Source organism: Pleurodeles waltl, chromosome 5 (genome assembly GCF_031143425.1).
Source record: "Pleurodeles waltl isolate 20211129_DDA chromosome 5, aPleWal1.hap1.20221129, whole genome shotgun sequence".
NCBI lineage: Eukaryota > Metazoa > Chordata > Amphibia > Caudata > Salamandridae > Pleurodeles > Pleurodeles waltl.
Genome location: NC_090444.1, coordinates 445,471,781 through 445,485,944, shown reverse-complemented (window position 1 = coordinate 445,485,944; position 14,164 = coordinate 445,471,781). Strand labels below are relative to the sequence as shown.

General features: G+C 42.2%; 1 protein-coding gene across 6 annotated transcripts in view; it reads right to left on the bottom strand.

The window, feature by feature from the left end:
• The window catches only part of CEP68 (centrosomal protein 68), a 138,463-nt gene that overhangs the window by 120,377 nt on the left and 3,922 nt on the right, over nt 1-14,164 (bottom strand). For 2 of the 6 annotated variants that reach the window (XM_069234259.1, XM_069234261.1), the window contains exon 2: nt 4,938-5,068. The exons of the other annotated variants lie outside the window; for them this stretch is intronic. The gene's annotated coding sequence lies outside the window, so the exon portion shown is untranslated. The remainder of the gene's footprint in view (nt 1-4,937; nt 5,069-14,164) is intronic. 6 annotated transcript variants of the gene reach the window in all.

Sequence of the window (14,164 nt, the reverse complement as noted above, 5' to 3'; positions counted from 1 at the left end):
GAAGATCATGGAGTACTCATGGGATTTTTCAAATTATTGTACGCAGAAGGTGAAAAAGTCACTTAACCAGGGTTTTTAAAAGTTTATAAACATATTCAAAATGTTGCTGTTGCTTTCTCGCCAAGAAAGTTTGGGGAGATTGTTTATAGAGGGTTGACACTGTGTAGTATATAAAAGAGTAGATGAATACACTGAATAAGTAGTGGCGTATGGCCTTCTCCGTGGAGAGGTCTGTAAAATTGACCGTTTGTCCTGAATTGTGCCCTGAAATTTGACCCTTTGCCCTGTCCACAATATACCTATTTGCCAATCCTACCCGTAATGAACCGTAACACTCAACACCACTACTGCAGAAACAGATCCCTTCAATGCACTGATAGAATTAGTTGCTAATGTTTAACTTTCATTCTCAAGCACGGACCTACAGTGTACAAAAACACAGGAGCTCTATAGGCTCTACAAGTGCGTAGATCAGCAGGATTACAATTCTGCCTACTTTAGGTTCATTGGTATTCGTGTAATAGCCACTTTCAATAAAACAGAGTGTTAAACTATCGCTATGTACTCGGAATGTTGGCAGTTAGTAAATACTGGCTATATACAAGGCTTCTCTAACGAGTAGCTGGTGAGCTACTATTAGCTCTCCAGCTACCCATAAGTAACTCTCCTGTGTGCAGCTCAGGAAACTAAATCAAAAGTGTTTGCTTGGCTGAATATATGTATTCCAAAACTGAAAAATATGTATTTGAGACTAAAATGTGTGCATTTTCAGTACTCATAGTGCTGATGCTTGGAGAAAAATGATTGCATTTTCAAAATATATTTACAGCTGATATCTGAGTGATAAAAATAGAACAGGTCTGGGGAGAATTATTACTAATATTTTTGACTTGGTGCTTTGGGGAATGCAGCCATTGTGTGTTTTGTATTATCCATGTAGAGCATTTCAAAATTGACAAAGCATTTTACATTACTGATAGCAACCATGCCTGATGCACTGAAATAATCACTGCTGGTAATATTTGCTTATTGCGGCAACTAATGTAATCTTCTCTGATGTGGTAACTATTACATCTCAAATAATATTAGTAGCTCTAGAGGATTTGCTTTGAACAAAAGTAGCTCTTATTGTAACAAGAGTTGGAGACCTCTGGCTATTATTCCAGTGGAGCTGGCTAGGCAATGACCAGATGATAATCCTCAGTGACACCGTGACCAAAGGCCGATGACCTTGAGAAGAGGCAGCAGAAAAGAGACATAGCACAAACTATTTCCCTGGATAAAGATAACATCGCTTTTGTCTTGCGGGAAGGCGTGAATGTCTGCTGGTTACCCAGGAAACAATTGAACCTATACACTCCACCTGATAACAAATCCAATTGGAAAATTTCGACTGCACAATCCTGTGCTGAAATCTTAGAGGAACTTGCAAATCACATTCGGCAATTAACAATTTTATAGGCACAATAATATAAATGTACGATTTGACAAGGCTGGCATCCACTAGGACGGTCGGATGATATGTCTCGGAGGGGTCGCATTTCTTCGCAGCGTTGCTCATTGTTCCGTTTCGTCTACAAATTTCATTAACAAAGCAAGTTAGAACTTGCCCATGCCTCAGAAGCACTTACTGGAGGCATCCGATTTCGCAAACCAACGCTGTTTCCCCCTTCCTGACACTGCTCTGAAGAACAGAGTAAATAGGTGTGTAAGGAATGTGGAGATGCATATTACAACCATCCTCCAAGAAGTGAAAACTAAACCACCAAACATCTTAAACTGCAGACCTTTGATTAAGAAGCACCAGCAAAACCAATATGTCTCATCTTTCAATTGAGTTAGCTTCCGACTTTGTTCCTGGTGCTGTATTGCACGGATTAAAAAAAAACAAAAAACAAAAAAAATCAGAAAAAGAACACGGCCCTAACTTAAGGAGGTAAACAAAAACATGAATTACTACATATCTACACACATGGATCATGATGCTGCAGTAGCCATAGCATTATTGTGTATACAAACACTTTCATCATGACACAGCGACGGCCATTTTTCAAACATGTACCAGTCCAAGATGGTGGACACCAATCTTGGAGAGATAAATTAAAAAATATATAAAAAAGGTATGCAAAATAATTTTATATTACCCAGGATTCTGTATTCCCCGTTATAAACAGGCAGTCTCTGATTTCTTTATAATCTGGGACTTATGACACACCCAGTCGCCATTTACAAAGATAAAACGTCAGAACTCGACTATTATAAGTTGTAAAAGTCAATTTCAAAAGTCATAATGCCTGCTGCAAGAGCCAGCAGCGGAGATGAAAGACAAGTCAGGTCAGAGAACATAATTGAAGCAGCTGTTCAAAGCAACGAGAACGGAACATTGCTTTTCTTTCTTCTGCTATATTTTTTAGCTTACAATGAAAAGCAGAGAGAATGTTTGTTTTTTGCACTCATTAGATAGAGAAAAGCTACAATCTTTCTGCATGTTTCTACACATTCTGAGGTACTGCAGCTTTTTTTTTTTTTTAAACTGGACTTGTATTAACTGTTTCTTACAACAAATATCTAGCAGAAATTGAATATGTTTAATTTTGAACTAGAGTTTTTATTTTTATCCTTCATGTTTACAAACATGCTCGCTCTTTCATATGAAAGAGCTATGCACTAAGGTTTTAAGTGGTCTGTGAGAGTAGGTGACGATGTGGCCATTTATTATAATGGATAATGTACCCCCTGCTGTAAATGATAAGGGTACTGCAAGTTATCTTGGAGTTTCATAACCTTATAAACAAATTCAGCTTTCAGGCATCATTCCTCTTTATAGTTATCGAACTCTTGTCACTTGCAATATCCTTATAATGTAAGGAAGAGGATACTTTATCCCATATAATAGCAAAAGAAGCAGTGTGGTAACAACTTGCTGCTGGCAGGTCCTATATGAAAGAGAGAAATAAAGTAACGGAGAGCGGTGTGGGGCAACAGAGGAGTTAGGGTGGAAAGGGTGGAAAGGGGGAAGTGGCAACAGAGATGCTTAGAGGCAGATTTGAAAGAAAAAAAAGCTGAGTGGGACAAGGAAGGGCAGTGGAAACAACAGATAACCTGGAAGAGCAACAAGGCAGTGTGGTGGGGAAGCAGGGATATAAAGGGAGAACAGCAAACTCAGAGAGAGCAAGAAAACACATGAACTCAGATGGAGTGTTAAGAAAAAGGGTGCTCCCTGAATAAAAGCAGTGGAAGAATATAATCCATTCAATCAGAAAAATGGTGAAGTTATACTCCAATGGATGAATAAATTCAGGAAGAGGAAGAAAATTCATCCAGTAAAAAAAAAAAAAAAAAAAAAAACAACAACAAAAAAAACACAAGCAGTTGAGATAGACAAGAAAACAAAGCAATGCTAAGCAACCAACTCTGCTAAAGACCACTGTAAGTATGGGCATGCACACAAAAGATCATTCATTCAACAACAACAGCTAAAACTCACAGTAACCAACACCAAAAAGTGCTTCCCTCTATATTGATAGCAGCTGCCTGGTTCTGAAATATTTTATTATTATTACAACAGTACACCTGTTATGGCACCACCCACGTTTCATTGTAAAACAAATAATCTGATTGGGATGACAGGTTTAGAGGCTGTGTTGCGGACTTCAAAATCAGGGATCAAATTCTGGTTTATCAACCTCTAAATAAACTGGTCAACCCCAGGAAGGTCAACCTACCTTCGGTGCTTTATCTGTCAAAATGAGAAGAGGCGACAAGCTGGAAAAGGATGGAGTATACGTTAAGCAAAAAAATAATTATTTTATTCCTTAAAGCAAGCCTTTCACATACTCAGTAAATGTCAATATTAGATAATAGAAACATATGGAAGAAATAACTTTTCTCTCAAATATAGCATGTGTCATATGTTCAATTTCCCTGTCAAACTGAAACAAAAAAGCAGAGGGAGAGGGAATACTGCAAGAGGCACTCACCCCATACACGGACATGGAAATAGCTTAGCTGGTCTAAGCCTGGTCGCCTCATGCTAACCTTAACTACAGATGAGCCAATTTATCCTAAACCTCAGGAAGCCCTCCACTGCCTCTACAGGAAGTTGACATGTTGACTACACACATCTGGCCGCTCCTGCAATTTATCTCGGGAATCAATAGAGCATCAGAAGAAAAATTCAGGAGACAAAAAAAACAGACTTCATGACTAAGGAACAAATAAACACATGGAAGTGATACAATGGATAGCGAAGAAAAATGCACGTTATGAATGTAAAACAAAAGGAAACATTTCAGAGTTGAGCCATATAGGCTGTTTTATTCAAGTTAAGCAAGGATTACAGCACAACAACTCAATGAACATTATATGCACTATATGTAATTGTATAATTGCACTGATAATGACCATGGATTTAGTATGCGTCACAGAATGCACAGTTCTCAATGCAAAAGCCCTTCCTTTTATTAGTCACTACATATTTAAAACCTCTGACCAGAGATCTTCGAACCAGTAAACAGACATTGTGTTGTACAGCACTACACTGCTCTCTTTGCCCATGAATTTCTGGACTAGTATGCTGTGTGTACTGCTTGCATCCAAAAGTAGGCTTGCACTTACAGCCAGATGCACACCATTCACGGTGTAGCCAAATCTGAGAAGAAAGCGAGGCAGACAAGCATCAGTTAGATCCTAATATTGTAAGCTATTCCACAGGAAGATCTATGAAACATACTTATAGTCCTCTCGGGATCAAAATGAACAAATGCATTTAAAGGAGATCTGATAGATAAATGCCCGGGGTTAGGATAAAGAGTATACTGCATCTACAAAATGTGCACGAGGAAAACATTGATTACAAACATAAATATTGTAGAAACATAGGAAACCACATAAAATATTATATTCTAATTAGATTACATTGTAGTAGGCCTACTTACCTGAGAAGAGTATTGTCTTATTGGTGTCTTATTTGTCCTGTTCAGGGACAAGGGTTCTCAAGTGCCATTCAAGTTTTTCTTCCACTTTTTCTTGCCCGCCCTGGTATTTTCCCACAGCAAAGTAAACCAATCTGCAAGCACAATGGCGATATATATTGATATTGAACAGTATGCCAGTGTAATTGGCTCTGCAGGCCAAGGGGAGAACCCAACGTGTATACTGATTCATAATCGAGAATGGCTACTGTCCTTTCACACTAGTGTATTTGGGAGTCTGATGGCTGTTAGGTGCTTATTCTAGTGCAGTGGTGCAGAACTATTACCTGTACCACTGGTGGGAGGCATCTTACGGGTCCTCCCCATAATACCTGTCCATTCCCACCACAAATAGGGTCTTACATTCCCCATCCCACAACATTGAAGGGGGGGAGAGAAGGGTAGTCTTGCATTCCAAAATCTGAAGCAAGTTCGGTATCTGTTTTGTTCAGGCATCCCACAGAGATCCCAAAATAGTATACATATTGGCCTAATTGAGTTGGTTATAAGTACTTTGTCTCAACTTCAAGACAGTGCTCTGTGCATCAACACAGAGAGTGGTTTGCCAGAATTAGGCCTCTGGATATTGATGTTTACCCTCGAGATCAGAGACGAGGCCTAGGACTTGGGAAGAAGCCGTGCTGATGTGAGCCTGGAAGAAGAGGAAGCGGCACTGCTAGGCACAGAGTGGCAGGTCCCTGAAGAGTGATGCAGCTGACTGAAAAGTAAGTGAATGTCCCTTGACGAAGTGAGCTAGCAAGCGGCTGTTGGAGCAGATATGCTAATATGAGAATTTTCTAATGATTTGCGTATAGATACTAATGAGAAATATTGATAAGAGAAACGAATAATTGAAAGTAACGTGTAATGAGTAAAATGTCCCCTCGGGGAGTGGTCACCATTTGTGTTAACAATGCTAAAATAATGTGAAATATTAAAAATTATGTATTACTATGTCATATTTGATTGTATAATCTATGTTTTGTGATGCTTCATATTCTTTAACTTAGCCGAACTAGAGGCCTGGTCGGCGCTGGGCCTTGCTTGCTTAAACATGGAGACGCAATGAGCTGCCGAGGACTGGAACTGGAGAAAAGGACCTTGAACTGTACAGAGTTCAGATGGACTCTGCTAGAAATGTCTGCAAATGTACCACAGGACAGGAGATGATCAAAACAAATTGATACAATTATGTGTAGAGTAGGTTAAATGTACGTTCCCAGGTCTTGAACAATAGAAGCACTGACTAAAGGACTGTGAGCAACAATTTTGTTACCTGAAGAGCCGGATGATGTTCTCATCAACAGAAGGACCCATCATATTAATGGAACTTGATGCTTGAACCGACCCAAACAAGTGGCAAACAAAAACTATAGGTTAGAATCATAACCCCTGATGAGGTTGACCAATTAGCAATTTGTGGGACAGACTGGGAGACCCTAATAAAAAGTCATGACAAGGGAAGGAAATTCAGAACAGAGAGGCAAAAGGTGATGACGTCAGGAGACGCGGTCCGAAGTGCTGATAACTGGGTTACTCTCTGTGAGCCTGATACTTGCTGATGACTGATGACATGGAGACAAAGACTGACTTGTTACTGATCTATCTTGGATAGGTAGCTATAACAATGTGACTGACTAACGTGTGCTTTTTCTTCTCAGTACCAACTGTGCTATTTAAAAATATTTTTCTCTCTTAGATAGATTTTATTTCCAAATTATTGATTTTTGCCTAAATTGTTTTTGCATGCAGATCCACATGCTGATGCTAATTTGAGTTCGGTAGGCTGACAAGGGTGACTTAATGGTGACAGTTGACTGACTAACTTGCATTGCTGAATTATTCAAAATGTTAAAGGATTTGCTGACTTATGTTAATGCTTGTTTTTGTTTATCAATAATTCATGGTGAATAGTTGCTTAGGATTCTAATAAAGTTTGATTAACAAATACAGTTCAATAAAGGTTTTGATTAGAATTGTAACTAATAGGGAGTAAAAACGATTAATTATTTTTTTAGAGTCATGGTATTTTCTTATTAGATAGGGTTTTCCTTGGTGTTTTCTTGTTGATTATAATGCTTATTGATGATCCATTGGTTACCGCTTGACTAGGATACTCCATGCGACCCAAAAGGTTCGTTGACCTATACGCATCCCCTTGTAAATTTCCTTACTAAGGACTAGGCGCGCTAGCAGTTTTGGGTAGCAGCTTGATGGTTAGTTTCCTTGGGGAACTAGTTAAGTGGTGACTAGTGGTTATGGTAGTAGTTTAGGTTAGGTACAGTTGTTGGAACTTTTTATAAGATTTAAATTTTGTTTTTCTGAAATGGCAATGGTGGCAAAGATGATGTCCCCTTAAGCCCAGAAATGACTTTCCCACATCCTGGATCCCGTTGGTAAGATTGAGTATGTTCTCGGCGTATATTTTGAGATAGTATCAGAATAGTAGATTGCGCTTGCACAAGCTTAAGCAAATTGCAGGTGTACTGTGATGTGTGTGAGGTAAAAGTAGGGAGTCTGCGTACTCCAGTTCAGGGCTAGTAGGAGTGTGCGTACTCCAAAGTGTGACAGCAGGGAAGTCGAACTTCATACGTGTGTGGCGCTTTGTGCTAAAAAATTGTCCACGTGGTTGTTGGTGATGTATGGACCCTGCATGGTCTAAGACTCCGGAGTATATTGACAAGTGTAGAAGACACTTGGCTATATGTTGTAAATCTGTCTGGTTTAGTAGGTTGATCTGGTGTGGTCAACAAGTCGGGGTGAATGTTAGACGAATAAAACAAGCTTTAACTGAGATTTGGCGAGTTCTATGTGCACCAGGACAGACCCATTGATCAGTTTTAAGTAAAGTTTGCGGGTCGAATTTTACTTGCAAATGTGGGGGACTGAGAAAGAGGAATAGCTAAAGAGCCATTGTTGAAAATCCGTAATGTCCCTGAAGCGAGTGTCCCTTCCTGTAGTAAACCAGCAGGTTTGTTTTAGTTATTATTTGTTGAAGGCGCTCGCAATAAATTTGCATTAGTTTAGTAAAATCGAGTTGAGGAGGACAAGCGGCAAGACTTTGTCAGCCGCTGTGTGTCAGTGTGACGTCAGTGTGTGCCGCGCTGGGATAGGTCAGTTAGTGAGAAGAGCCGTGACCGGATTGGTAGCCGTCCAAAAGAGGCAATTGGTTGAGTAAATGGGTGAAGGGAATCTTGGGAGTAAAAGTCATTTCATTTATTGAATTTGTATTTCACAAAACAGGCAAAATTACGTTTTTCAAGGCATTTAAGAGTGCAATGAAGGGGGATTCTTACATCAAGGTGTAGCTGGGGGAGCCATCCCCCCAGGAGGATACTCCGGCGCATCTTGTGATGACAGAGAAAGGCATAGCTTCTTGTCTTTGGTTAAAGCAATGAAGTAAATTGACTAAGAATCAAGGGACATTAGCTTTTCGGGAGCATGGAACGTTCAATTTGAGAATTTTGGACCAGTTGGGATTATCACTGTATGACATGAGGCCGTTACCGAGACCGGCACAGTTTGAGGCTTTAGCAGTTTGGGAGTTAGTGGCCAGACAGCAGCAAGAGTTGAAGTCCAATAGAAGAATGAAGAAGGTAGAAAAGTCACTAGCAGAAGCTAGATGTATTGGGAGCAGAAGAGATGTAAGATAGCAACTATGAAAGAGATTAACATGTTCCCAGCCATCACAGAGGGTGTTGACTCAGATAAAAGGGGATAGTGCCAAGGAAGAGGAGAGTGAGGGAAAAAAGAAAAAGGAAGAAGTCTTATGTGGATAATGATGATTCTGATGTCGAGGATCTTATTACGTAGTTGCTGAGAGACAGACCTCCACCTATGACGACCTATGCAGGGGGTCTGGGAACTAGAGCTACAGACCCTCCTGCTAATCCTGGAACATCCCAGGGAGCACCGGGAGCTGTACAAACAGAAGGAGGACAGTTGTCAGGGGCAGTACAGAGTACACCTACCACAGGAACTAGTGCTGTAGCTCAGGCGCAGGTACATACACCTTCGGTACCAAGGGTTTATGCAGATGTGCCAGTTCTTGAGACGGTTTCAAATATCGAAGTGCCGAGGGAGCAGGTGCCTCCGCTCAGTAGGCCAAAACCATCAGGATATCAGCAGCAAGAGAGTAAGCACATGCAGATATCGTCCTAAAATTGTAATTGTGGAAAGTCTGCATAGTCCGTATCATCTCAGACTCTCTAGCAATGCACCTGCTCCTTTCCAAACCGAGCATACTACACATTTTTCCCTGTGACCCTTTGTCAGACACCGTTTGAGGGCGGGGGGAAACTTGTCACTATAATATACTGCCCACTCCAATGCTTGTCTTACCCAAAAAAAAAAGAAGTACTTTAATAGCACAAAAATAACAGAATAGTACACATAGCAAAGAGGGGATAGATAGAGAATTCAACAGCACTACAGGTTCCAACCAATTCCTATAGCTATCTCTTGCTATCTCTCTGCAGTCTCAAACTACTAGAGTGGCCAAGCAGTAAAGGAAAATAAACAGGCAAAAACTGGCACAGGTGGGAGTTCAGTATCTTGAATATGCAAGTAATCTCCAATTGGGAGGGCTAGTAAGTCAATTTGGTACGTATCTTGCAGAAGAGTTTGTATTGCAATCGTTCCTCATTTCGGTGTACATGCCTCAGCAAGAATTGGACTCCACGCTGCAGCTGTTGCAGTGCACACTTCGCAACATCACAAGTGCTCATTCTGTAAGCGGGAGCAGGGTCACTGCAGCGGCCGCCTCTCGGTTCTGAAGCAAGCAGCATGGCAGGTGTCCATCAGTGGTCATCTATCTTCAGCAGATGCGGGCTCCAGATGGGGACATCTTTATCCACAAAACATCAGTCAGCAGCAGAACAGGTATCTGTGTGCTTGCAGCAGTGATATCACACAGCATTTTGGTACTTGGGTGGTTGTTGATGCCTAATGCAGTTTGGAGTATACCACACAGGGAGGCCAGGTGACCCTTCACAGCACGGGTTGGCACCGATCACACTCCCGAACACAAGTCAGCGTCTTCCAGGTGCTCCACACCCGGCGAACATGGTTGGACTTTAAAGCAGAATTGGCCATGGCCTCCTACTCATTGAACTCGAACTTCCAACCTTCTCACGTCTCTCTTCTTGTTTGGCAGAAGTGCAGATAGTAATTATGCAAACAAGCAAATTGAAGCTTGTTCGGATTAATGTCCAAAGATTTACATACAATGTATTCTTTGAAAAATGTATCAGTGGTGTTTGTGCTACTGGTAAAATTAGGTTAAAAACAAAAATGAGAAGTAAACAATATATCAAAAATAGCATACGCCTCTTGCTCAACGAAAATGCACGACCTAAGCAAGCTAATTCTACTGGCATTAAAAGCTTTGTTAAATTAATATCTACATATGGAATATCACTCAGATGCCTTTGGATGAAGTGAAAAATGAAATGTCATCTCGTGCTAATGAAAGTAAGGGAGGATTGGCAAACCCCCTGGTGAACTCCTTATTCATCTTCCTTTTATATTTCCCCTCAGTGGCTCTGGTAGTTTCTCTCATTAGTGGGGAAAAATAAGAACCCCTCTCGTCCGCCTCAACAGTGAACATGACTGCCCAGTAGTACCCTATGTCTACCCAGGACCAGCCAAGCACACCCACACGTCCGTCTGTACAAGTGTCACCTTTTTGCACCTTCCACTAATGCACTCCCACTTGAGACTTGCCCTCAAAATCTCCATTCTTCTATTTTGCTCCTCCCTGATCACTTTCATTTGGCTTAGATCATCAAGAGGAACCTCTGCCAAGGAGAAGAACTGAAGTAGGAGTACTGTCCCTTTGCTGTGTTGCTTTGCTGGACTGGCCTGCAGTTGCTGCTTCTGCCTGAAAAGAGTGCAAAGGGTGAACTTTGCTGTGTGTCCTGCTTGAGAAAATTCTCCAAGGGCTTGGAGTAGAGCTTGCCTCCTGTTGGCAGACTCAGGGACACCAAAGATTTGAGTTTCCTCGACCTGCAGCACTGGGAACTGTGTGTTTTGTGCTGTTTAAGAGGAGAAACTACTGTGACGCCGCCAGGGACGCTGCTGGCCTGCACCATGACCTGCTGACACCACACGGAGTCGCATTGCCTTGCACCGCGACCCGGGTCTCCCCAATGCCATCATCGGACGACCTCACCTTGCCCTGTGGGCCCCGCACTCCAGCATCGCCTGCTCACATCGCAGCCTGTGCACCAGTGATGCCACTCCTGCTGACACCGGTGCCTGCACCATGCCTGTGGACACTGCTTGTGAGGTACACAAAGCACCGTCCCAACCCGCACCACAGCCCCGGTCCACCGACGCCAGCACCATCGATTCCTATGTCGTCACCAGGCATCATGCCTGCACTGGTGCCTGTGGCCACCGCTCATGAGGATCATCCCGTCCCGCACCCCTGGCTTGGGCCTACCGACGACAACGCTTCAGCAATGACGACGACGCTGCCTGCACCATGAACTGTGGACACCGCACGTCGCACCGTCCCGCTTCACACCGCAGCCCTGGTCTCACCAACGCCGATGGACGCCGTCCCCGCGCCGCTGCCTGCACCGTGACCTGTGGACACCGCATGTTGGATCGTCCTGCTTCGCACCGCAGTCCCGACGCCATCCACACCAGCGCACCTGACTTCATCAGCCTGGAGTTCGATCTGCAACGCGTGTGACTTCAAGGGCTTGACGACTCCTGCACCAACTCTGGAACCGACACGTCGCTCTCCGGAGCTCACCGCAAGGATCACGATGCCCTACAAATCCAAGGTACTGTTTGCGGGTCTTCCAGACACGATAGCTGGCCCGCAGCGCTGTGGCCAGCCTGAACTGTTGGTTTTATTGATCTTGATGCCTTGATAGCCCCAGGTGGAGGTATCGACTTCAAGGAACTGTAGTTTTGAGTAAGTCTTGCAGAATTCATATTTTTCTTACTGTATATTGGATTTTAATTGTATTTGGTCTTGTTTTATATAGCTAAATATTGGCTATTTTTCTAAAACTGCTGTGGTGTCCTTTTGTAGTGTTTTCACTTATTGCTGTGTGTTATGGGCAAATGCTTTACACATTGTTTCTTAGATAAGCCTGACTGCTCGTGCCAAGCTACCAAGGGGGTGAGCAGGGGTTATCTGAGCGGGTATCTCCCTTATCCTGACTAGAGTGAGGGTCCCTACTTGGACAGGGTGCAAACAGACTGCCAACTAAAGACCCCATTTCTAACATTGTGCCAAAAAATATAGCTGTTCCACTCAACATTTGCCCTGGCCCAAAGCAATAGATGCCCCTAAACAGAAGCCAGTGCATCTCTTGCAATGAGTTCCTAGAGATAAATATATATTTGCTGATCCCTGTTCCGCACACTGCATGCAGCTGGTAAATGGCTACTTCAGATTATAGTGCATTCAAGATAATGCACCGGTGGCTGAAATCGAGGACGAATGACAAGAGAAAAAACAGGAGAGACAATATCTGAAATCAAGAGGCAAGGATGTGTAATATTTTTTCTGTATAGTGCGCTGCACTCAAAATGTCAATGAGTGCTTCACAGTGTGCTGAATCCAACATGGTGGTCAGGTGACAGAAAAGGAGGAGGCATGAGGAAAAAAAGATGGAGTGGGGATCAAAATGCAGAATTTCTTCTCTCACAGATTGCTCTTGGAGGTATCATGGTCTTCAAATGCTTTTGATGTAGGCATGAAGGCTGTTTCAGCGCTTTGAGGAAAGCACTGTGATTTTTTACGTCACTACGATTTCTTGGCAGTTATGGTTTGGGAAATGGGCATGGAAGTTTACCTGACTGTAGTTGATGGGCATCTCACCAGGGTGGTACCACTGAAATAGTAAGCCGAGGCGACTGGAATTTCCTTGTCACCGGTATAGACTTGTCTTGAAGTATATGCTTATTGACCCTGGGAACCGTAAGTTACATTTCATGGGTGACTAACCGTGGTCCCAAGTTTCGTGACTGAAGATTTTCCAGCTGCTCATACTTTGAAAGTGGGGCATTTTTTATACATTCTGATGGAAGTCGAATGTGCATCAGTTACTGCGGTCCAGGCAGTACAGGGTGGTGGCACTAATGAGCAACATTTGGTATTATACAATATAGTCATATTGTTTAAATCACAAAAAAGGGAAACGATAGCGCTGCTCAATTGTTAAAATAAATCTAGCCAAAATTAGTACAAGGGCTGTAGAATGCATCTTTGTAACATTATTGCTGTATGTTTTTTTATTTTTATTGAAGCACACCGTTAAGCAACGGTGCTTGATTTTATACCAAATAAGAAAAAGCATTGGCAACGTCATTTAGTCTCACCTTCGACTTTATAAGGCAAGCAACGGACTTTTCCAATGTTTACCGGAAAGCATTGTTAAAAAGGCCAAAGAAAAAACGAAAAGTATTGGAGGAAAAGAACACACACTTAAGATATCTCGAAACTAAACACTTAAATAAACTCTTTCAATCTATATGAAACGACCAAAGTTTATCTTTCAAGGTTTATTCAGGAAACGTTGTACATATTTTAAAAAACATATTGCAAGTACTTAAAAGAATATAATAGTTGTGTGAGCAACTGCCACAATTTAAAAGGGAAACACATGCCATTGACTTTCCACACACCTTAGAACTGGAACAAATGCTCTCGCCATTTGGTCTCTGTAGCAGCCCTGGGAGAGGATCTACGGGCATCCATGAGAAGAGACATCTCCTAGACAGTCACTAAGTAAACATTCTGACTGGAAAAGATGATTGAGTGCTGCAGCCTAACACAATCACAAATGCTGTCTTTAGGTGCTAAAGCCTTAGCTTTCCTGCAACAGGCTTTGTCACCTGTTTGTTTTAGAGTTGTATTCAAACCTGGTAACAATAAACATGCTGCAGTGTTTTTAAAGATGAGTTACGGAGAGTTGGGATCATAGTACACTGGGTGGCGGGGAGAAGAGCCAGAAAACCCAAGTACTCCCCTGCAGTGCTAAAGGCAAAAGAAACAAGCATTTGCAATGCAACGGGTCTAGCGTTTGCTCATGTTAGAGCTGATAGCGCTGTAAACTCCTAACCTGACTTTTCACCTATCGGCTAAAGTGCATTTATGTACGTGACCCGAAAAAGTTCAATTAACTATGTAAAGTGCTCGACTTCTGCCAAGCGAAATCGCGCTACTA